Genomic DNA, 26,669 nt, shown 5'->3' with positions numbered 1-26,669 from the left:
ACCTAAGACAAATAAACTTACTAGAAGGAAAGGTTTATTTTTGTTCACAGTTTTGGAGGTTTTAGTCTAGGCTCACTGATGATTTTAGGTCTGTGGTGATGGCCCAAAATCATGGGAACACGTATTGGAGGAGGCTGCTCACCTCATGATGGCTAGGAAGTAAAGAGAGAGAGGAAGTGACTAGGTGCCAATATCCCCTCCAAGGACATGTTCCTGGTGACCTAACTTCCTCCCACTTATGCTTCACCTCTTAAAGGTTCCACCACCTCTCCATAGTACCACAGGGTGCTGATCAAGCCTTTAACACATAGACCTTTGGGAGCCACTTATCCAAATCCTAGCACCTAGTAACCTAATCTGTAAATACACAATGAGGGTAGGGAATAGAGAGTTGGAGAAGAAAATGTGAACACTTACATATTAACAGTTTTTGTTTGTCGCACTATGATTATAGCAGTACTATTAAAAAATCAGATAGTATCTGTCATTGTCAACCATAGTAATTATGAGTTGTTAAACTTCTTGTATAATCCTTTATTATTGTCTTTCTCTCTTTTTGTTCCCTTTTCCTCCTCTTTCTTCATTCACCAACAAATTTACTGAAAATGAGTTTCTCCCCTGTTCCCTTAGAGGATATAGACATCATTTTTTCTCTCTCTTTCTACCTCTCCCTCCCCTGCTTTTTCTTTCCCCTCTCCTTTTTAACACTTTCCCCCTCCGTTTCTTCTTTGCTTTCTTATTTTTCCCTCCTTTTCTTTAAATGAATACCTACTGAGTACTTTAAAGCAGTGTGCATTGAGAATCCAGGGATGAGTCAGAGAATTAAATGAACCACACTGTAGAGTATGAAGTTTTCATAATAAAAATCAGATCAAGGTGTTGTGAATTTGGGAGTCGGGTAAAGAGGAAAATCAGGAAAGGTCAGAATGAAGACATCAAGGCTGGGACAAGAAGGGACAAGGTAATGCAGCAATGCAAACCCCAGAGGTGAGGGACAGTGGAGACTATAGTCCAAGTATGGTACCAGAGTAAAATGGAAGAGAGTAGCCAGGGCCAAATAACAAAGGTCCTCAGATCCTGAAGTAATCCATACTTTTTCCTAAGGGCAGTGGGAATCTGTTTCAGAATTTGAGGCCAAGGGTTAAAATATCCAAATTTGTACCTAATGCAGAGCACTGAGGCTGCAATAAGGAGAAATGCTAGGCTGGAAATAGATCAATAAGGGGCCTGTCCGGGAACTGGGTGAGAAAAGATGAGGTATGCACTAAGGCAGCAGCCAGGGTCCATAGGTAAGAAAATGGCCATCAAGAACAACAGCCAGCACCGGGTAAACCTTTTGCTGAGTATCATCCATCAATAACTGGTGGCTCCTTGCAATAGCCCTGCGAGGCAATACTACTCGTGTTCCTGTTTTACAGATGTGGGTGCTGAGGCTCTAACCATGGCCCAAGCCTAGGACTTTTGCTTCCTCATCTGTCATTAGTACCATGGGTCTCTAGCAGAAAACTTGTGACTGACCATTGGATTTTCCTGTTGAGAGACCTCCTGAGGGCACATACCATGTTATATTCATTTCTATCTTTCTCAGGACATTTTCCATGTCATAAAGTTTTGTTCTTTGCCATATTCATTGGTTTCTCTGTGTTTTGTTCAATTGCCCCTCTGCTTTCCTATCTAAACTTTCTTCATCTACTTTTATAACCCCTGCCCCTGTTTCGGGTCTCTATGTTAATCACTCTCTGCAACCCTCCAGCCAGCCTGTGTGAGCCACTTGCACTCAGATGTCTTCCCAGTCAGGTGAAGGACGCGACTAAACCTCCCTTCATACCAGCTTGCTCCCCTATCACCAACTTGGCCTGCCTAACTGGTCAGGCTTTATGCCTTTTCCAAATTAATCCTTGGAAGCTTTTCCATCTGAGCTCCTGGGGTTTTCAGTGTGTGTGTGTGTGTTTTGTTTACAGTGCTGGGATAGAATTCAAGGCTTTGCATATCAGGTAAGCACTCAGCAACGGAGCTATATGCCAGTACCCCACCACTTTTTTCATTGTTTCCTTAGCTCAGACCTTGGCTACGCCACTTCAGCCAGTGTCTACTCAGTGCACGACAGTGTGTGGGGCTCTGTGCTGAGGGCAGCCAGGGGACACAGATGAGCAAGCCCAGATTGCAGGATGCTGCCTTCCCTCACTCTCTTCTTTCCGTATTTCTTCTATAAGATAACTCAGTAAAGAAAACAGCAATGGGAGCCAAAAAAATTTTTTTTAGCTGTTTTATTCCTAAGAGTAAACATAATATTGGATATTTGTTCTTGCAGACAGCAATATAGATAAACTTTTAAAGAAGCCTCAAAAAATATCTTTAAAGCATTAAGCTGACAGACGTGCTAGAAATCTTCTATCCCACATGTGCTTCTTTCAATATTATCTTAGATCCTCAGGAGTAGCACTGAGCTGGAATAAATGGGAAGAGTGACAAGAAGAAATAGAAACTGACTTAACCTCTAGTTTGCTCAATCTCAGTTTCTTTACTCTTGGTCTCTCCTGTTCAAACTCTGTATTGGTAATGTTTGAAAAGGAACTCTCGGAAATTTTATTTCCATTTTTAACTCTTCTGTATTCTTAATCTTTCTCCTTTATAATAGATAATTATTCCCCAGCTAACCCACCGCAAACTCTGCCACCAGAAGGAAATTTGATGGACCGAGAAAAAGGTTTTCTTTTACTTTTTTCCTCACATACTTTTTAATTTAAAAGCTAATGTCAAATTAATGGACAAATTAATCAAATAATACTGAAAGCAATACAACATAATGGTTAAGAGTATGAGCTTTTGGTTTCTCAACTGGTTTTGACTCCATTACTAAATTATCACAGGCAAAGTGGCTAACCTATTTCTCAGTTTCTTTAACTATTAAATGAGAATAATACTACCAGCTTTATTAGGTGTACTGTCTTTTTTTTTTTTTTTTTTTCAGAAAAAAACTCATACTTTAAAAGTCAATTGTTTTTCACAAGTATGTCAAGACAGTCCAATGGGGAAAAGAAACATTGTTTCAACAAATAGTGTCAGGACAACTGTATATTCACATGTAATAATAGTAATTAGAATAATAATAATAAACAATGCCATACCATATGCATCAGACCATATAAAACTCAACACAAATTGATCATAGACCCTAGATGTAAAATCCAAAACTATAAGATTCTTAGAATAAAAAACAAGTAAAAAAAAGTAAATCTTGGTGATCTAGTATCATGTAAATATTTCTTAGATATGACACTAAAAGAGCAAACCACAAAAGACAAAATAGATTGATTGTTATCAAAATAAATTTCTTTGTTCCAAAAGATAGCATCAATAAAGTGAAAATATAACTCCCACAATGGTAGCAAATATTTGCAAATCACATATCTAAAAAGAATGGGACATTCAGAACATAAAATATATAAATGTCCAATACATACATGAAAAGATTCTCAACTTCATTAGTCATTAGGGAAAAATGCATGTCAAAACCACAATGAGATTCCACTTCATGCACATTAGGATGGCTCTAATAAAAAAGATGGCAATTACAAGTATTGGTAATGTGAAATTGACACCCTTATATCTTTTTTTCTGTGTGTTCTAATTAGTTATACATGACGGTAGAATGCATTTTGACACATCATACATATATGGAGTATAACTTCTCATTCTTCTGGTTATACATGATGTAGAATCACACCAGTCGTGCAATCATATCTGCACATAGGATAATGAAGTCCAATTCATTCTACTATTCTTTTCACCCCTATCCCCCTGTCTACTACCTACTCCCAAGTACCTCTGTTCTTCCCTAGCCACTCACCTTATTGTGAATTAGCATCTGCTTATCAGAGTAAACATTTGGCCTTTGGTTTTGGGGGATTGGCTTATTTCACTCAGCATGATATTCTCCAGCTCCATCCATGTACATGCAAATGCCATAATTTCATTCTTCTTTAAGGCCGAGTATATATCACATTTTCTTTATCTATTCATCTATTGAAGGCCATCTCAGTTGGTTCCATAGTGTGGCTATTGTGAATTGAGCTGTTATAAATATTGATGTGGCTGCATCACCATAGCATGCTGATTTTTAAGTCCTTTGGGTATAAACTGAGGAGTGTGATAGCAGGGTCAAATAAACTGGTTTAATTCTAAGTTTTCTGAGGAATCTCCATGCTGCTTTCCCTGATGGTTGCACCAATTTACGGTCCCACTAGCAGTGTATGAGTGTACCTTTATTATTATTGCTTGTGTTCTCAATAATTGCCATTCTGATTAGAGTTAGATGAAATCTTAGAATAGTTTTCGTTTTCATTTCCCTGATTGCTAGAGATGTTGAAAATTTTTTCATGTATTTGTTGATCAGTTGTATTTTTTTCTTCTGTGAAGTGTCTGTTCAGTTCCTTAGCCCATTTATTGATTGTCTTATTTGGTGTTTGTTTTTGTTTTTGTTCTTTTTTTTTTTTTTTTTTTTTTTTTACAGACTGCATTTTGATTCATTGTACTCAAATGTAATACAACTTTTCATTTGTATGGTTGTACACAATGTAGAGTCACATTCGTGTAATCATACATGTACATAGGGTAATGATATCTGTCTTTTGAGTTCTTTAAATATCCTGGAGATAAGTGCTTTATCTGAGGTGTGTGTGGTAAAGATTTTCTCCCATTCTGTAGGCTCTCTCTTCACATATTGACTACTGCCTTTGCTGAGATGAAGCTTTTTAATTTGAATTCATCCCATTTATTGATTCTTGATTTTTATTTCTTTTTAAACACTTTTTAAAATTTTTACAGACTAAATTTGTATTCACTGTACACAAATGGGGTATAACTTTTCATTTCTATGGTTGTATATGATGTAGATTCATACCATTCGTGTAATCATACATGTATATAGGGTAATAATGTCTGTCTCATTCCACCGTCTTTCATACCCCCGCCCCCCTCCTCTCTCTCAATTTCCTCTATGTAATCTAAAGTTCCCCCATTCTTCTCTCAACCCCCCACCCCCATTATGTATCATCATCCACTTATCGGGGAAAATATTTGGCCTTTGGGTTTTTGGAATTGGCTTATTTCACTTAGCATGATATTCTCCAATTCCATCCATTTATCTGGAAATGCCATAATATTATTATTCTTTATGGCTAAATAATAGTCCATTGTGTATATATACCAGTTTGTTTATCCATTCATCTGTTGAAGGGCATCTAGGTTGGTTCCACAATCTAGCTATTGTGAATTGAGCTACTATAAACATTGATGTGACTGTGTTACTGTAATATGCTAATTTTAAGTCCTTTGGGTATAAACTGAGGAGTGGGATAGCTGGGTCAAACGGTGCATCCATTCCAAGTTTTCTGAGGAATCTCCATACTGCTTTTCAAAGTGGCTGCACCAATTTGCAACTCCACCAGCAATGTAAAAGTGTGCCTTTCCCCCCAAATCCACGCCAACATCTATTATTTTTTGTGTTCTTGATAATAGTCATTTTAATTGGAGTAATATGAAATCTTAGAGTTGTTTTAATTTGCATTTCTCTAATTACTAGAGATGTTGAACACTTTTTCAGATATTTATTAATTGCCTGTATGTCTTCTTCTGTAAAGTGTCTGTCTAGTTCCTTGGCCCATTTGTTAACTGGGTCCTTGTATTTTTGTTGTAAAGTTTTGTAAGTTCTTAATAAATTTTGGAGATTAGTGCTCTATATGAAATGCGTGTGGAAAAGATTTTCTCCCACTCTGTAGGTTCTTTTCTCACATTATTGATTGTATCCTTTGCTGAGAGAAAGCTTTTTAGTTTGAATCCATCCCATTTATTGAGCCTTGCTTTGATTTCTTGTGCTTTGGGAGTCTTGTTAAGGAAGTCAGTTCTAAGCCAACATGGTGAAGATTTGGCCCTACTTATTTTCTTCTATTAGGTGCAGGGTCTCTGTTCTAGTGCCTAAGTCTTTGATCCACTTCGAGTTGCTTTTTGTGTATGGTGAGAGATAGGGGTTTAATTTCATTTTGTTAAATATGGATTTCCAGTTTTCCCAGCACCATTTGTTGAAGAGGCTATCTTTTCTCCAATGTATATTTATGGCACCTTTGTCTAGTATGAGATAACTGTATTTATATGGGTTTGTCTCTGTGTCTTCTATTTTGTACCATTGGTCTACATGTATGTTTTGGTGCCAATACCATGCCATTTTTGTTTCTATAGCTCTGTAGTATAGTTTAAGGTCTGGTATTGTGATGCCTCCTGCTTCACTTTTCTTGCTAAGGATTGCTTCGGCTATTCTGGGTCTCTTGTTTTTACAAATGAATTTCATAGTTGCTTTTTCTAGTTCTATGAAGAATGTCATTGGGTTTTTTTTTTTTTTTGGGGGGGGGGCAGGGTGCTGGGGATCGAACCCAGGGCCTTGTGCTTACAAGGCAAGCACTCTACTGACTGAGCTATCTCCCCAGCCCCGTCATTGGGATTTTAATAAGGATTGCATTAAATATTTTGGTAGTATGGCCATTTTGACAATATTAATTCTGCATATCTAAGAGCATCTTCCGTCTTGTAAGGTCTTCTTCATTTTATTTCTTTAGTGTTCTGTAGTTTTCATTGTAAAGGTCTTTCACCTCTTTTGTTAGATTGATCCCGAAGTATTTTTTTAAGATATTGTGAATGGGGTAATTTTCCTAATTTCTCTTTCAGTGAATTCATCACTGTTGTCTAGAAATGCATTTGATTTACTGGTGTTGATTTTATATCCTGCTACTTTGCTGAATTCATTTATTAGTTCCAGAAGTTTTCTGGTGGAATTTTTTGAATCTTCTAAATATAGGATCATGTTGTCGGCAAATAGTGATAGTTTGAGTTTTTCTTTTACTTTTTGTATCCCTTAAAATTCTTTTGTATAATTGCTCTGGCTAGAGTTTTGAGAACTGTGTTGGACAGAAGTAGTGATTGAGGGCATCCTTTTCTTGTTCCAGTTTTTAGAGGGAATGCTTTCAATTTTGGCCTTGGATTTAGCATGTATAGCTTTTAAAATGTTGAGGTATGTTCCTACTATCCCTAGTTTTTCTAGTCTTTTGAACATGAAGGGGTGCTGTATTTTGTCACATGCTTTTCCTGCATCTATTGAGATGATCATATGACTATTGTCTTTAAGTCTATTTGATGCGATGAATTATGCTTATTGAATTCCATCAATAATCTTGCATCCTTGGGATGAACCCCACTTGATGATGATGCACTATCTTTTTATTATGTTTTTGTATACAGTTTGCCAGAATTTTACCAAGAATTTTTGCATCTATATTTATCAGAGAAATTGGTCTAAAGTTTTCTTTCCTTGATGTGTCCTTGTCTGGTTTTGGTTTCAGGGTGATATTAGCCTCACAGAATGAGTTTGGAAGGGTTCCCTCATTTTCTATTTCCTGGAATAATCCTAGGAGTATTGGTGTTAATTCTTCTTTGAAGGTCTTGTAGAACTGGGCTGAGAGTCCATTTGATCCTGGGCTTTTCTTTGTAGATAGGCTTTTGATGGCATTCTCTATTTCATTGCTTGAAATTGATCTGTTTAAATTGTGTATGTCCTCCTGATTCCATTTGGGTTGGTCATATGTCTCTAGAAATTTGTTGATGTCTTCAAGATTTTCTATTTTATTAAAGTATAAATTTTCAAAATAGTTTCTAATTATCTTCTGTATTTCAGTAGTAGCCATTGTGATATTTCCTTTTTCATCATGAATTTTAGTAATCTGATTTTTCTTTCTCTTTCTTCATTAGCATGGCTAAGGGTTTATCAATTTTATTTATTTTTTTCCAAGAATCAACTTTTTGTTTTGTCCATTTTTAAAGTTGTTTCTTTTGTTTCAATTTCATTGATTTCAGTTATGATTTTAATTATTGCCTGTCTTCTACTGTCTTGGGGATTGATTTGTTCTTTTTCTAGCGCTCTGTGATGTAATGTTAAGTCATTTATTCATTGACTTTCTATTCTTTTAATTAATGAGCTCAATGCAATGAACTTTCATTTTAGCACTGCCTTCATGGTGTCCCAGAGATTTTGATATGTTGTATCAATGTTCTCATTTATTGCTAAATATTTGTTTTATTTCATCCCTGATTTCTTCTATTCATTAATCATTCAGTAGCACATTATTTAGGCCCCAGGTGTTGGAGTAGCTTCTATTTTTTACTTTATCACTGATTTCTAATTTCATTCCATCATGATCTGACAGAATGCAGATCTGTATTTATCTGTATTTTTTTGTATTTGCTAAGAGTTGCTTTGGAACCTAAAATGGTCTATTTTAGATAAAGATCCATGTGCTGCTGAGAAGAAAGTGTATTTGCTCATTAATGGATGAAATGTGTGTGTGTGTGTGTGTGTGTGTGTTTGTGCAAATTCATTAAGTATAAATTATTGATTACATTATTTAGTTCTATAGTTTCTTTATTTAGTTTTTGTTTGGAAGAGCTATCTGGTAGTGAGAGAGGTGTGTTAAAGTCATCCAGTATTATTGTGTTGTGTTCTATTTCATTCTTGAAATTGAGGAGGGTTTGTTTAATGTACATTGATGCTCCATTGTTTGGGGCATAAATATTTCCACTTGTTATGTCTTATTTATGTACAGTTCCCTTAAGCAATATGAAATATCCTCTTTGTCCCTTCTAACTAATTTTGGCTTGAAGTCCACTTTATCTGATATGAGCATAAAAACCCCTGCTTATTTGCATGATCCATGTGAGTGATATGTTTTCTCTCAACCTTTCACCTTCAGTCTATGGATATCTTTGCCTATGAGTTGAGTCTTTTGGAGACAGCATATTGGGTCTTGTTTCTTAATCCAATATGCCAGTCTATGTCTTTTGTTGATGAATTTAGGCCATTAGCATTTAGGGTTATTATTGAAATATGATTTGTATTCACATTCATTCTGGTTTATTTCTGGTTTTTAATTTGACTTAGTTTCTTCTTGGATTGTCTTTTCCTTTAGTGTAGTTCCTCCATTTGCTGGTTTTCACTTTTTTTTTATTTTCATTTCCTTCTCATAGAATATTATGCTGAAAATGTCTGTACTGCAGGCTTTCTAGCTGTAAATTCTTTTAACTTTTGTTTATCATGGAAAGTTTTTATTTCCTCTTCAAATCTGAAGCTTAATTTTGCTGGATATAAAATTCTTGGTTGACATCCATTTTCTTTCAGGGCTTGGTATATGTTTTTTCAGGACCTCCTACTTAGAGGGTCTGAGTTGAGAAATCTGCTGAGATCCAAATTGGTATTCCTGTCTATGTAATCTGATTTACTTTTCCCTTGTGACCTTTAAAATTCTATTCTTATTCTGTATGCTAATCATTTTCATTATAACGTGCCTTGTGTTGGTCTGTTACAATTTTGCACATTTGGTGTCCTGCAAGCCTCTTGTATTTGATTTTGTCACTTCATTCTTTAGGTTTGGGAGATTTTCTGATATTATGTCATTGAAAAGATTGTGAATTCCTTTGGTTTGTATCTCTGCACCTTCCTCTATCCCATAAATATTAAATTTGGTCTTTTCATGTTATCCCATAATTCATGGAAGTTCTGTTCATGGTTTCTTACCATCTCCTCGGTGTGGCCAACTTTATTTTCGATATCATATATTTTTCTTTGTTGCCTGGGTTTCTATCTTTCAAGTGGTCTAGTCTGTTGGTGATGCTTTCCATTGAATTTTTAATTTGGATTATTAATTCCTTCATTTTGAGTATTTCTGCTTGGTTTCTTTTCATAATCTCTATCTCTTTATTGAAGTGATCTTTCACCTCCTGAAATTTATCTCTGATTTCACTCCTTACATCATCCTTTATCTTGTGGATCAGTTTAACTGTGTACATTCTGAACTTCTCTGACATATCTTCTACTGTGTTGTCAATAGAGCATCTTGGTTTGTTTGCAGAAATTTGTTCCCTTGTTTGTTCATGTTGTTTGTGTGTCTTCCCATCTAGCAGTGTGGCTCTGAAGTAGTATAGTTTCTACCCTGTAGACTTATAGTGTGACTGAAAGTTTCTAGTAGGGGGAGATCAATACTAACAGCACCCAATGCAAACAATATACAGCCTTAATCCAAATAGCTCCTATTAAGACATCAGGCACTTCTCTCTTGGGTGGGCCTGAGGGCTGAGTCCCAGGACCTGTGTGCCTGTTGGGGAGAGCTGTTCTGTATTATACAGATCAGGACCAGGTGCTGAGAGCTGCAAGTCAGCCCTGTAGCTATGAGCACTGGGCCAGCTTGGTGGCTTAGGAGGGATTGGGAGACTGGGGATTGGGGAACTGGAGGGCCCTGTTGGATGCCAGACTGATCCTGGACCTGGTGGGACCAGGGAATTGGAGGATGCCAGACTGGGGAGGGAGTCGGGAACTGGGCTGGTGCCAGAGCTCAGGGAGTGCCAGCTGGAGTGAGCCCCAGGAACCCAGTGGGTGCTAGGCTTACTGGCTGTATGAACTGGCAACAAGATGCCCTCACACCCTCACCGTACCTTCTGACCTGCTACAGTCAGCCCCGTTGGTCCCCTTGTGCTTCAGGACTTGTGGAGCTGAGAAGAGCCTAGGTCTCTCCCACCCCTGCAGCAGGATGGTGGCTACTAGTACAACCAGCAGGAAGACCCCAGGTGCCACCAAACCCGCAGGCATTTCAATAATGGACCTCCAGGCCCTGGCCAGTGTCCCCAGACAGAGGTGACCATGTTCTGAGATGGCAGCAGCAGTGGCAAACCTGTAGGCACCTTGATATTGGGCTTCCAGACTCTGACCTGGGTCCCAAGATGGAGGCAGCTGTGCTTGAAGATGGGGCAGTAGCGGTAGGTGGTAGCTGGAAGCGGCCACGTTCAGAGATACAGCAGTGGTTTTGTGGTGGTGAGGTGTGCTGAGTTTTAATGTGGTTAATTCTCATAATACTGTGGAATCAGTCTTATTGTCATCCCCAGCATATAGATTGAGGAAAAATCAGCTTAGGTAACTTGTCTTAGTCACTTAGCAAAAATGTGGTAGAAATGAACTAAGAGTCCAGGCACTCCAGCTCCAGGGCCCACATTGTTAACTACTAAGATATTGCCGGGAGATATACCCTTTATGGTCATAGACAGCCTCATGGCCTGTTGCATGGGCAGGAAGAAATCAGTCCATGTTCAGGTGTCTCTGAACAGCACCTCCGCCTCTATCTTTCCAGGGTCCCAGAAGGGCCTTCACCTGCTTTTATGGATTGAATCTCCCTGCATTAATTCGTTGAACTACTAACCTTCAATACCTCAAGATGTGACCTTATGGGCTGGGGAGATAGCTCAGTTGGTAGAGTGCCTGCCTTGCAAGCACAAGGCCCTGGGTTCAATCCCCAGCACCGCAAAAAAAAAAAAAAAAGATGTGACCTTATTTGGGTAGAATGATTGCCGATGTAATTAGTTAAGAGGAAGTCATACTGGAGAGTAGGGTGGGCCTCCAATCAATATGACTGATGCCCAAGAGGAAGACCTGGGAGTAGATCCTTCCTTGACATCTTCAGAGGGAGCATGGCCTGACACCTTAATCTTGAGCTTCTAGCCTCCAGAACTGTAAGCTAATAAACTTCTGTTGTTTAAATCCTTCAGTTTGTGATACTGTTAGAACAGTCCTGACAAACTAATATACCAACCATATGCTACAAATTAACCACTGTTCAGTTAGCCTCCTCTTCATGTCTTATAAACGCTACAATAAGCCCTTGACAGCTTCCCTCAACTCTTTCACCACCCTTCCATCCTTCCAGCAGATGAACTCACTTTCCACTCCACTGAGACCCTAGCTACCTCTTCTGAGCCTCCTCAGTTCCCCTTATTTTTCTCTGTTGCTTCTGATTCCTTTCCCTCTTAGAGTGTGTCTCTTCCTACCATGCACATTTCAGCTTCCCTCAAGGCATGGTCCTTCTCCTTTCCTCCTATGTGTGCTCCTCTCACTGTTCACATTCATTTTCTTAATTTTATACCACACCGTTAAATCTGAAGCTTATTTCTGTATTCCAGCTTCTGTCCAGAGCACAAGCCCCTCATTTACAACTGCTTGATGCTCAGCTCCACCTACTGACCTCTAAACAGCATGCCATCCAACCTCTGTACCGGCCTCTTCTCTCAACTCCATTTTCCACATCCAACCAGACCCCAAACTTACTTTCTTCTCCATGCCCTCCTACAAAACAAGGTGACCAATCCCTGTTGATGCTTTCTTTGCAGTGCCTGTCACATACATACTGCCTAATTCCACTAGACCATTTGAAATCCTCATCGTGAGCAATGGTGGTAGCCTGCTTACTGTCCTGTCCACTCTCACTAGCATGCAGATGATCTTTCGTAAGCCGCCAGAATCATCTCAGTATTGAATTATCTCATACCACTGGCCCAGCAGGGCTAGACCCTATTGCATAGAGAATCTTAAATCTGGCACCCATCTTAAATTTGGCACCTTTATTTGGGGCCATATCTTCATGGGGACTTCATGGTCTGAAACCAGATTTTATCATTCTGATGAATGACCTGGTTCAGTGGAGCTAATTCACATTAATAAAATTCATAAAAGACTGATAAACCCCTAGATTGCCAATTTTTTTTTTCAATTTGGTTTTGAAAAAATAACTGCCAAGTGAATAGAAGACATGTATTTACGGAGTCACACACATTCTCTCACTCTCAAGTTGGGAATAGACACAGGCAGTCAAGCTCTCATCAGAAGGTTGCTTGGATCCAGAAAAAGGAAAATTTTGCATCATCCTAATGGCTGCCTCATCCATGCACACATGAGCTCTCCTGGCATTTGAGGAAATCACAATTACTGTTGTAATTGCATTTCAGGCCTGAGTATGCACAGATGTGACCTTGGTTGGGTTTTAGTGTTTCCCTACCCACAGGATTATCCCACAGGATGTATCACCTTTATATGTTTCTGTTCATTCTCTGTGTTGGTTTCTTTGTTCATTCATTTTTTTGCATTGCTAATTTAGCTCTCAGCCACTTCATCTCCAAATCCTGTGGGCTTGTCCCTTTATTAAGCTCCCTAGAATTTCTCTGAGCAGACCTAGGCCACCACCCAGCAGCCTCTGCAACCCTGAACAGAACATCAGTTGGTCCAGTGAAGGCCAGAGTGTATGTCGACCACTCTTTCTTTTTTAAATTAATTTCTTAAATTTTTTCTAACTAGTTGCACATGACAGCATTGACCCTCTTGAGTTAAGAGAATTAACACTGAGTGAGAGAAAGTGAAAAAAGAGTTGAAGAAAAGAGGTTGAGAAAAGGTGATATGCGGAGCTAAGAAGGAGAATAAGTGACACCTTATGAGGAATAATCTAGCAGTTTAATTTATTTACACTGCACACTCCTCACTCCCTGTGTTAGTCAGCTCAGGCTACCATTGACTCTGGGGTTTAAACAACACAAATGTGTTTTCTCACAGTGTGGGTGGCTGAAGTCCAAGATCAAAGTGGTAACTGATCCAGTTTCTGGTGAGAGCTTCTCTTCCTGACTTGTAGACAGCCAACTTTTCCCAGTGTCCTCATATGGCAGTGAAGGGAGAAGCAGAAGAGGTGACAGAGAACTTTCTCTTCCTCTTCTTTTAAGACTACAGACCTATCAGATTAGGATCCCATTGCAGTAAACCCTAATTACCTTCTCTAAGATCTTGTCTCCAGGTACCATCATGTTGGAAGTTAGGGCTTCAGAATATGAATGGGGAGAACACAAGTCCATAGCGGCCCCATACAAAAAGTATACAGCTGGGCATGGTGGTGCATTCCTCTAATCCCAGTGACTCAGGAAGTTGAGGCAGGAGGATCACAAGTTTGAAGCCAGCCTTGGCAACCTTGTCTCAAAAATTAAGATTAAGAAGGGTTAGGATGTAGCTCAGTGGTAAGTGCCCTTGGATTCAATCCCTAGTACCAAAAAAAAAAAAAAAAAAAAAAAAAAAAAATTATACATAAAGTCTTTGTTCCCTAGTTGCTCCAATAAGAGAGAGGTGATGGATAGTGGGATACTTAGATACAGTGCAATTAGAGATACAATAAATTCAGATGCAGCATAATTACTTTAATAGGTTTAGATTATTAGCTAGACTAAGAGGCAAAGCAACCTAACACCTATCTTGTTATTTTAAGATGTGTACTTACAGTCTTCAAAGACAATTCTATTGGAAGATCTACAATTACTTAGTATCTTTTGAACTATGAAGAATTGAACCCTGAATCTGGAAAGTTCAACTGTCTTCAGTTGGAATTGACTTGCTTTTTTAAAAAAAAATATATTTTGTTTTAATTGTAGCTGGACACCAGACCTTTTATTTTATTTTTATGTGGTGCTGAGGATCAAACCCATAGCTTCATGCATGCTAGTGAAGCACTCTACCACTGAGCCCCAGCCCCAGCACCCTTAACTTCCTTTTTGACAGAAAGTCAATGTGTATAGATGGAGTTTTCCTTAAATCCTTCCTTAAGATAGATTCCTTTAGTGAGGATGTCTTAAGTCAGGGTCCCAGGAAACACTCACAGAGATCTAGATTCACAAGGTTTGTTGGGGAGCACTGCTGAGATCCACAGAAGGAAGCAGGACGAGACACAGAGAAGTTGAACTGTGACATATTTATAAGCTGATCTTGAAGGATGTCCTAGAAAGGTGACCCTTCAGCATAGCCAAGAGTTGAGGCCAGAGGAAGAGATCTTTGTACCCTCACATCTGCCAGTCATTGGATATGGGCTGTCCTGGGAAAGAGGCATAACTTTGAGCAAGACGCTTCCCTTACACAGAGAGCAGTTCCCAGAAAGCAACTCAGACATGAGCCTCAGGGGTCTGTGCTCCTGGCGGCTGAGAGAACACTGCTGCAGTCTGGTGCAGAATCACAGTCTTCACTGCAGGGAGTGAGAGGGAGAGCTAAGGAGTATTACATGTCAAAATCTGTTGACATTCCTCTACTTAGGATTTTCTTTTTTTATTTTCCTGTAGTTAAAATATCATCTTTGTGCTAGAGGCTGAAGATTTGATAGGTAGGAACTCTCTGAAAATGATAGGTTGTAGCCAGCTAAGACTAGTTATTAATTTTAAAAGTAAAATACACTATATTTCTAGTCATGTCATTACAGGCATAAGGGAGGGAGAAACCAGATCCAGTTATACACATCATTGAAAATTACTGATAGATGATGTGATGAGGAGCCAGTTTCAGACAAGTCTGGACATTTACTTTGAAGGAGCTGACTTCCCCAGAGGTATGTGTGGTTTCTACAACCATCCTGGATTTTTTTTTTTTCCTCCTAAAGATGTTTCTGTTCATTTGCTGGAATTACCAGAGAGGTTAAGGAAGATGGATAGGGCCACTGCTATATAAATGTTCCTCAATACTTAGCTGTTAATTAGTATGGTTAGGTTTAATGAACTCATTTAATAACAATATTCCTGCTGAGAGTTTTATTGAGTACTAAATTCTTAAATTTAATAACGCAAAACATATTTGTAGAGTGTTAATAATGGTTGTAGAGAGTGAATTACTGGAAGGTTAAGTGTAATGGATTAATTAAATAAGAAAGCCCAAACTACCTTTCAAAATGACTCCATACCAATCTTCACTTGTTTTAATGAATAAAGTAGACCATATTAAATTCCACTTGGGTATGTTAGTTTAAATGTAATATCAAAAACTAGTACATTTAGATCTGATGAAATACAAACACAGCAAAATATTCTGCTTGGCAGACAGAGTTCTGTTTTCCCGTACTGATCCATTAAGTTGAAAAACTTGATTTTCTTGCAAGATGTCAACAATATGTTTCTTCCATGTAGAGAAATCAGTGGGAACTTCCCAGTCAATTCCAGAACAGCAGCAGCTTGTATCAGCAGTGGTCCACATAAGCATTTGGGAAATGTTTTTAATTGTGTTAATTGCATATTAGTGAAATGACATGAACTACTTATTATAGCTTTTTCCAAGTAGGCAATTAATTTAAATTAGCTAAGGATTTTAAGCTACTTGCAAATGTCCTTTATATGATATATTCAGAATTATTTTTAGCAAACTTTTGAGGATAATAAACATATTTTGTAATTCATTATCCTTACAAATCATTTGGACCTGAAAAAGGTATATACCTGTTTTCTTATCTGCATGATAGGGATAGAAACATGCTAATTAGGATGGGATACAGCAATATGTGATTAAGTATACACATTTTGAGTTCTCCAGAGTCCTGAAAGGCAATTTTATTTGAGGATGTTTTGTGGATTTTGTTCCTAGAGAGGTAATTATTCCAAACAGTAGTCCTAGGGGAGAGTGTTGAACTCATTTTACATTCCCACTGGGCTAAAGAGAAGTGAATTTTGAGTTTCTGAAATATTAGAAAGACTAGAAGTCGTGGTTGTATCGATGGCACCCAGATGGGAACTAACAGACATTTTGAAGAAAGAGAATGACTGGTAACTCTCAGATCTGGTATCCACTGCTGACTCCGAAGCCTCTAGGTTTCCAGTTTTGCTTCCCTGAGGCCCTCATCTGTGAAGCTCAGCCTGTTCCTGATTCTGAGCTCAGGTGAAGGTAAAGAGTGAGCAGCATCTGTCAATGTTGGCTGCCAGACAACCCAAGTCCCCACGTGGCCTTGTTTCCTGAACCTGACTTGCTGTCTTGGAAACCTACCAGTCCTCAGTCCCTTGAGACCTGGCCTGTCTAGTTCTAATTTGTCCCCTCCAGGTAGGAAAATTCTCTTTAAGTTTCTGCCCTGTGACTGGAATTCTGCCCTCTGATAATAGACTCACTTAATGATGCCTGGTTGCCTTGGGCTTCAGGTATCACTAGCTCTCAGGACACCAGGTCCCTGGCCTCCAAACACCTCAACACCTCTCTCTCTCTCTCTCTCTCTCTCTCTCTCTCTCTCTCTCTCTCTCTCTCTCTCCTCTCTCTCTCTCTCTCTCTATTATGCATGATTTAAAAAATCAGATAGATGCTCAAAATTCATAATGAAAAACAGCACTCTTCTCTCCACCCCACCTACATTCAATTCTTTTCTGTGTAAATTTGATCATACTTCACAGCTGTTTCTTTTCATGGTTGCCTCTATAATTTATAGTAATTTGTTCACATTACTATTTCTTCAAATTTTCAGTTGTAGATACTATGCATTAATTTTCTACCAAGGAATATGTGCATTTGGTACCCACCTCAAATACTCAAATATGCACCTACTTTCCTTTTACCCATTCTCCTCATCATTCTATATTTGAATGGGTACTTTACCACTGAGCTATATCCCCAAACCTTTCTATTTTTTATTTTGAGACAGATTCTTACTGAGTTGCTTAGGGCTTCACTGATTTGCTGAGGTTGACCTCAAACTTTCAATCTTCCTGCTTCAACCTCCCAAGTCACTGGGATTACAGGCATGGGCCACTGTGCCCAGCCCTAATCATAATTCTTATTAGATCAATAGTCAGATTTATAGTAACATAAAAGAAAAACAGAACCCTTTCTTGTTGTGGTACATTTTCTTGGAATAGGTTATATGTAACCAAACTCAATATACCATGTTTCTATCGTTCTTTCTCTCCTACCGGTGGAACCCCTGCACGTCTGCCCCCACTTTGTAGCTTCCTAAAAAAGTGTGTGTGATAACTAATTGCTTTAAGAAATGTCTTCATTCTGTTCTTTCATTTGAATGATAGTTTGGGCATGGAGTTTGAGGTTACAGATTATTTTCCCTGGGGAATTTGAAGTGATTGTTCCAGCAGTGTTAGCACCTGATACTGTTATTAAGAGTAGCAATAGGGATTTGGGGTGTAGCTCAGGGGTAGAGCACTTGCCTAGCATGTATGAGGCCCTGGATTTGATCTCCAGCATGGCAAAAATCAAAAAGGTAGCAGTGATTCCCAATTCTGTTGTCTCTTTTTCTCTTTAGACTCCTCTTTTTGTCCAGTGTTCTAAAATTTCACGTCAATGTTCTTGTATGGGTTCACTTAGAACAGGTGTGGGTTATTTTTATTTTTAGCCGGTATGCTGGGTCCTTCATGGAACCTCTCATATGGAAACTGATACCCTTCAGTTCTAGGAGATTTCTTATACTCTGTCTATGGTAGTTTCTTCCCCTTTTCTTTGCCATTCTTTGTGGAACTCCTGTAATTTGGAATGCTTAATATTATAAAGTGACTTACTTGTTCTTTCACATTTCTGGTTCTTTGTTTTTCACTCTGTTTCCTGGGAGATTTTGTCTACTTTTCAATTCTTATGTTAAAATTTTTAGTTTTTTACTACCATACATTTACTTAGCATACTTTTAACTTTTATGATATTATTACTCTAAGTGTTCTTTAAGTTTCTCACCCTTGTTCTGTGAGAATTATATCATTGTTTAACTCCATATGGATCTTTATGACAGTTTTTAAAATTTTTTCTTATGTTCTAGCATTATTTCTGTTTCCTCTGAGTTCCTATATCTTTTTTGTTTGTATTTGTCTCTTTAAAGGTGCCCTCTTCAAATACCTGGTAATCCTCGATTATCTCCTCATATTTAAGAGGTGCAGCAAAGCTGATTAAGAGTGTGTGTGTATTGTGTGTTGTGTGTATGTGTGTGCACCTATGTGCATTGTGTGTACGGGAGGACATTTTGTTGAGTCTGATTCACTGTTGGATGATCTGAGAAAACTGTTTCATTAGGGGATCCTGCCCTACCTGATCCAATATGCAGAGATATTTTCTTTTGGTCCAGGCAGTATCCCCAAAGGGTCATCCTGCAGTGTCCTGTCTGGATAGTGTAGAGCTAGTAGCTAGAGTTACCAGAGCCAAGTGGGAGAAAAGGAGACAATGGTTTTGCCATTTATCATGTTAACTTTCACTTAACTTAATTTTAAGATGATACCCTTATCCTGTAACTGGTGGCCTTGCATCCAGAATCAATTTGGGATCAAACACTATAGAATAGAAATCTCTAGTTTTTTACCTGGGGTGGGAAGACTTGATTGTGTTTGGTTGACAATAGGAAACACAGATCTAATGGGTTCTTACATACTCCTTTAATCTTCCTGTTTTGGACTTCATCTGACTTTCCCTGGCTCTCCTCTTTCTGAGCCTGTCCAAGATCCAGTGTTACTCAGTTGGTGAGATGAGTCCACTCATCCATCTACTTGCAACTTCTGAAATTTTAGTTGTTCTAATCTTATGTTCTTCTTGTCATTATGCAGTTGATTCTCATTTTTTGTGATCGTTATGTTCTGTAAAGTTTCAGCCAACACTGAATTAGTGAATACTGAACCACTGCTCCTAGAGGAAAGTGCAGGGTTAGGTTCCTATTAATCTCTGATCAACGCACAGCCTTGTGTTATATGTATTTCTGTCTAAAGACACTTTATTTTATGTATATTAGTGATTCATTAACACTGAATTCAAGGTCTACAGCACTATGCCTCATGGCTGAACAAAACTTATCTAATCACATATTTTCCCTGAAGGACACTTAGGAAACTAGACTGTACTTAAGCACTGTGCATGGGGATCACTTTAAACAGTGAAACTAGCAACAAAAAGCACAAATATAGGAAAAACATAGCACCAAATAGAGTAATGAATAATGAGGAATAGCTACAATTTTATGCCTTTTTAAAAATTCCCTTATCTTCTTGGGGTGGTTTCAGGAGGGAGTAAAAGGAAACAAAGATGGCAACTATATTAAGCCCCCTGCATTTAACTAGAAATCTCTATCATCCCAGTCATTTTGTATCAGACCCACTGTTTCCTACGTCCACAGTGACATATAGATTTTGGCCAGCTCCTCCAGCTCAGTCTGCCTCTTCCATCCTTTCACACCCTTGCTAGGCTCAATCAGGTCCTCAAGTCCCTCAGGCCCTCTGTAACCAGCTGGGCCAAGCCTGACCATGCCATAACATACTGTTGGTCTTTCATATATCCTATAATTTGTGGACCAAGATGTGCTGGGTCATAGTGGCTTGCAAAAAGCAATCGCTACATGTTCAGGAACATCGCTGAGCTATTGCTAGATACAACTATGGGTAAAAATGAATTTGGGTTATTTGTCCAATTTAAAAAACTAATATGATTTACAATTTAAATCAAAGGACCTTACTGTTCAACAAATGATATTGACAACAAAAGTAACAAATACTCAAAGTTCATCATTTCCCAATTATTGGACTATATTTTATTATCATCTACTGCTCTTGGGGTTATTTACGTCTCCTATTTCTGTGTGGTGGAAATGCTGTATCAGGGTGTGCACATCTCTTCCCAGACTCTTCACTCAATATCACATTCAGTAACATGATGGTGATAGTTTAAAATCAACCTTGGCAGAATTATTTACACTGTGGAAATTGTAAATGCTCCAAATCAGGACTTTTTCTCCCCAGAGAGCCCATTGTTAAACATTAACCAACTACCGCCAACTGAAAGTAACTGTAACTTTATTGTTGCCATTATATATTCTCTAATTTACATTCTGTATCTCTGGTCTTCAAACACTGAAAACTGAGAAATTCATATGAAAATGTTTATATGAAGCAATCTTACAATCTCATCTCTACTGTCATTATTTTTAGGAGTGGGAGGTACTTCTCGGAGGCTTTGGGAAGTGGTAAGGAAAAAAACAAATCACCTCTACAGTCTTGAGAAAATGACTATTTCAAGGACCCCAGAGCCTTATGGAGTGTAGAACTGTATAAAAATAGAAATTAATTGACAAAGGAGAGTCAGTTGCTAGGCCCAAGGAAATGCATTAGTTACTTAGCTGTGTATAAAGTAGAAATAATGAGGAAAATGAAATGAAGATCAGTCATGGAAAAATAATCTAGGTCCTTCCTACAATATATTACAGAGTCTGACCCAGATACGCTAAAGGACCACATAAATGTAGGTTGGGAAAGTCAAAGCTTCTATGGCCAACAGATGATGATAAAAAGTTATTGATACCTAGTTATAATCAAACTGCAGAGGGACCTCTTAATATGTGTGAATTAGAAAAGACTGATTCATAACATGATTACTCTGACCAATTAACATCATTGTGAAATTAAACTAAAAAGGTATCTTTTTCTCTGGGCAATAGCTCTTTACTCCCAGACTTAAAATCATATTTTAAATTCCTTTGCAAAATTTCAACTAGTTGTAGATTTTTTGCAAGGTACAAATTACTGACTTATAAAGTCACTGTGTGTTTTTAGAAGACTTAAATTTGTTAGATTTTACTTTAGTGTTTAGAATCTGTTGGTTTCAAAGAGTTAATTGACTGATAGATCCCTGGAAAGTAATTAAGGAGGGAAAAATATCAACGTAGGAAGCAGAAAATGGAAAATAGTTGTGCTGCTGTCCTCGTTGGCTAATTATCGTCATTGTTAAAGGTCTAGATTAGTAGGGGCAATGACATGCTTGATTTAATAGACTTCTGGAAAAACAGACTAACGTGTGGTTTACATTTTAAAATAGAATAATTCCTCTTCCTGTCACAGGCGGAGTGTATGCAGTGTAAGTCACACCTCTGGACCTACTGTCATATTGGTCTTAGTTTTTGTTCAAACTCCAGTTCTGGGAACCCCCTAGTGTGATGTCTTTCAGAAGAGGAGAGCTGTCAGGTTTATATATTAAAATTTATATCACAGAGATGATTCCTGCTTGAATTATTATTCCTGAAGTCAACTGAGAGACTAAAAGATTGCTCAAGGAGTAAGGTCAAAATGTTTTTCTTGAGTTGTTTGATTTAATCTCCATATATCAGAAATTTTTATAAGTGGTGCTATCAGCTTTCTTTATTCCTTCTATTTTAATGGTTACTAGTTTGTATCAAATTTGGTTTTGGTGCTGATGTTGCTTCATTTGATTTTTTTATATATCAAATTTGGTTTTGGTGCTGATGTTGTTATATATATTTATATATGTATATATAGTATATATATGTGTGTGTGTGTATATATATATATGTATAAATATATGTATACATGCTTTAATTGTAGGTGGACACAATACCTTTATTTTATTTTTTTTAACATGGTGCCGAGGATCAAACCCAGGGTCCCACGCATGCTAGGCAAGCACTCTACCACTAAGCCACAACCCCAGCTCATTTGCTTACTTTCTTCCATGGACAACATAAAATCCCTCTCCTAAATCATTTTGCCTGAGCTTAATATGGGTAATTTTGGCACAGCAGGCTCATTTCTTTTATTTTTCAATTGCAATATATTCCTATAACATAACAATTCACCATTTTAAAGTGTACAATTCAGTGGACTTAAAAATACTCACTGTGCTACTTAGCCATCACTAGTGCCTGATTTCAGAATATTATCACCCCCCAAAAAGGAGTCCCACACCTATGAACTGATATGTTGCTGATTCTCTTGGATGCATACTTAGGGTAGAATTGAGAGGTCATGTGGTACTTCTGTATAAGCTTTTGAGGAACCTCCAAACTTTTCTAATGACTTCATTTCTGTTCATAATCTACCCTTATGTCCTTAATTGTTTAGTTCTCTTACAAATATGCATCCCTCTCCGGTTTTTGCACTAATTGTGATGCATAAAGAGGAAGTAATGTACCCTAGCTCCTTGATAGGGTGCTGCTGCTTGATGCAGCATGCAAACTCACGGTTTTTATTTGGGTTTGTCTACATTTTATCAGGAAATATTTGTTTAAAAAACTGTATACAGCCAGAATTATGGTTTGTAAAATCAGGTGTGGTTTCTGTGTCTCTTCTGCTTAAACCTTGACAAATGGCTACATTCTCATGCTCATCTTCCTGATAGTGATTTGTTGATAATGCCAAAGTGAGCTGCTTTCCAGTGTCCAGGCACCAGAGTAAAGGATTGACATATGATATTAATTTAATCCTCACAATATACTTCAGAGATTTTTTTTTTTTCTGAACTGAGGATTGAACCCAGGTGACTTTACACTTTACCAGTGAACTACATCCTTAGTCCTTTTTTTTTTTTTTTTTTTTTTTTTAAGACAGGGTCTTGCTAAATTTGCAGAGACTGGCCTTGACTTGTAATCCTCTTACTTCAGCTTCCTGAGTCAACTGGAATTACAGGAGTGTGCCACAATACCCAGCTGAGATGGATATTTTTAATCCTGTTTTCATTTTCCCAGCCCACAGTTTCAATTGGTGAAGAAATTTCACAATTTCACAACCTTTCTGAAGGTTGGCAGAAGAGAAGGTGGTGTTAGGCTAGGGCCTCCCACTCTGTGGAAAGGTTAAAATGTATCTATTCAAAAGTGGTTCTTTAGACTGTAGTTTGTCCTTCGCTATTTGAAAAGTAGCCACAAAAGCAAAAATGGGAAAAATATGGGAAAAATGACCACAAAAGCAGCATGTTGGCATCTTCTAAATTCTGTAATGCCTAAGCCTATCTTTACAGAGTGACACTGAGATTATTTCTTATTTTCACTTTAGAATGACATTTTAATGTTATTGGGTTTTTATCCATCATGTTAACAAAGATTAAAAATTTGCTAATACTTTAATACTTCTGGTGAGAGTGTGAGGGTGAAAAGCACTTTCATATATTGTTATTATATGTGTTAATTGCTTCAGTCTCTAGAAAGATTTTGGCAATATCTATAAAATTAAAAATACACATACATCTGACCTCACAATTGAACTTTTAGGAAATGACCCTGCTGGTATTGTCTTATATGTGCCAAATGACCTATGGACAAGGATAATATTGCAGGATTGTTTTGCTAAGGCAAAATGATGGGAAATAAATATTTGTCTGTAGGGGAGAGTAGAATAATTGTATGACTGCATAATGAAGTACTATGCAAATGTTAAAAAGAATGAAATTTCAACTTCTCTATATACCTGGAATTTTCATTTAAAAAAATGTTAGAGAAAAAAATAAATAGAAAATGTTAGGGAGGTTAAAAATTAAGGCAGTTAAATATGTATTGATATGAAAATGTTTCCAAGAACAATTTTACATGAATAAGCATGGTATAGAACATATACCTTCTTCAATGTATAGTATTATATATGCATACATGTATATGCATGTAACTTTATATATACACATAAAGGTATTTTACATGTGTATATACATATAGATGTGTATACATAATATGTATTTATATAATACATCATGATATGTGCATATATATATACAGACAACTATTTAAGGAGTTTACAAGAAATGGGTAAAACTTTGGAGAGGAAAATGGAGTGCCTGGAGATAAAACAGCATGAGAAGACAGAAATATATTTTTCATTTTAAATGATTTTGTACTATGTGCATATATCACCTATCCCATGATAGATAGGATGCGTATCTCATTTTAGTGCAAATGCTTTTGGACAACTAGAGGCTGGACAGATTTTTACTGACCTATCAGCCACTGCCATTTCTTATTCTATAAATTGCTTTTCAATGCTCTTTTCACACACTTTAGGAAACCCCCATATTTCATAAAGCAGAGCTGCTGGTTACTCAGCTACTAGTGGCCATGCTTGCATTTAGGGAAATGCTGTTACAGTTTTCACCATTGTTTGCCCCAGAGATCTGTGATTTCCCTCAGCACCAGAGCAGCGAGGGAGGTTCACTGAGGCACAAAACAGTTTCTGCATTTGTAAAGCCACAGCCATGATGAATCTTGGAAGAACTTTCATCCTGGGGCTCAAAAAGACATGATTATTAAGGTAATATCTTTCTAGGTTTATGTTGCAGATGTGTCCTGTACACATCTGCATCATTCCTATTGATTTGGAAAATAATTTAAAATAAGAGAATACTAAGTGTTGATATAGGTATGAGAAAAAAAAATGAAGACGCATAACATAATTAGTAAAAGTAAAATTGACTCACCTTTCTATAGCCTTCTACATATATCAAATACATAGATATTTACTTGGAATAATCATATAAATATAAAAGTTTTAATGTGAAGTAAGACTATAGATAATTTTTCTTTACTTTTATTATTTCTTATGTTAAAACAAAAATTTTACAGTGAATATTTTTATTTTATCACAAAATTTAAGTAATAGAATGGAAAGGAAATTTCATTTGGAATGTCATGGCACCAAACAGAACCATAAAATATGTTAAAAATTCACTTATTCAGATGACATTTCTTAAGGATCTGCCACGAGTGAGCCTCTAGTCTAAGTTTTGGGGAAGGGACAGAGACCAATTAAATATCCTTCCCTTCACTATCTGTTATAAAATATGTCATGGATATGGAAGGAATTGGAAATGAAAGAATGGAGCATAATTCCTGTTGTTTAAAATTGCTAGATCTCAATTGTTAGAAATGATCCTAATGATGTCAATGAATCCTCAAGTATTTAACAGTGTAAAATGGAGTCTAGATGTTGTATTTTCATTGTCTCTGAGAGTGGAGCTTTTGTGATAAGTCTTCCAATTTATCTTAAAACAGGTTGGGAATAAAGGTCAGAGAACAGATCTAGAAATATCTTTTCTAGATATCCACAGCCCAGACACATACAAATATACATTTTTAAAAAAATTTATAATGATTTCAAGTAATTCTCAAGTATAGAGGAGAAAATAAGTGTGTGTAATAGGAATCTCATCATGTCTTGCTATGGGGCCTCCATGAACTTTTATTACAGTTTAAAGCCACCAAAGGACTCCCTGACTATTATGGTTTAGATATGAGGTTTTCCTCCAAAAGTTCATGTGTGAGACAATGCATAAAAGCTTAGAGGTGAAATGATTGGGTTAGGAAAGCCTTAACCTAATCAGTGTGTTAATTTGCTGATAGGAATTAACTGGGTGGTAACTGTAGGCTGATAGGGTGTGGCTAGAGGAGGTGGGTCCTTGGGTATATATTTTGTCTGTGGTGAGGGAAGTCTCTCTCTCTCTCTCTCTCTTTGCTTCCTGGTGGTCATGTCCTATGCTGCTATCCCCCACCACACCCTTCTGTCATGATGTCCTGGAGCAATGGAGTTGACCATCTGTGGACTGAGACCTCTGAAACTGTGAGTCCTCAAGTAAACTTTACCTCCTTTAATTGTTTTGTCAGGTTTTGCAGTCAGAGCAGTGAAAATACTAACACTCTGAATTATTACTCATTAGCAGGCACTGATACTGACCTAGGTCCTGAACTCTTTAAAATCCCCAATGGTGAGTTTCAAACCTTTATTTAACTGAAAATTTTCACTCAAATAAAGCCTTCATCTGCACCTATGTGTAAAATAGATAAGTAGGTGTGGGTGGGGCAAGTGGTCTGTCCTGAAGCCTGGTACACAGGTATTCAGCGGTCTCCTTTGCTCCCCTTAATCCTGGAGAGCAGTTGGAAAGCACTTCCCTAAGGGAACTCCCCAGACAACCAATATTCATTATAAAACTAACTACAAGGTTTGCTTTCATTAGTGATTCTCAACCTTCATCAGAATTCTAGAGGATTGTAACTCCGTAGGTCTGGATTTGAGCCTGAACATTCGCACTTCTCACCAGGTCCCAGGTCATAAGGGACCACACTGGAGAACCTCAGTCCTAGGTATATTTCGGTGGAGCATTGGGTTTCATTCTCAGCCAGTGACAATTTCACTGTCAAGTAAAATCTGGAAATACTGACTTAAGAAGAATTAACCAGTGTTTTTGTAAAGTTTGCCGTGTTAATATGATACACTGCATTTTTTATGTTTAAAAGAAGAATCTG

General features: G+C 37.6%; 1 protein-coding gene across 1 annotated transcript in view; it reads left to right on the top strand.

The window, feature by feature from the left end:
* The window catches only part of MCC (MCC regulator of WNT signaling pathway), a 511,343-nt gene that overhangs the window by 40,499 nt on the left and 444,175 nt on the right, over positions 1–26,669 (top strand). The window lies entirely within an intron of this gene.

This window comes from Sciurus vulgaris, assembly GCF_902686455.1.
Source record: "Sciurus vulgaris genome assembly, chromosome: 6".
Classification (NCBI taxonomy): domain Eukaryota; kingdom Metazoa; phylum Chordata; class Mammalia; order Rodentia; family Sciuridae; genus Sciurus; species Sciurus vulgaris.
This window is presented reverse-complemented; position numbering and strand designations above follow the sequence as displayed.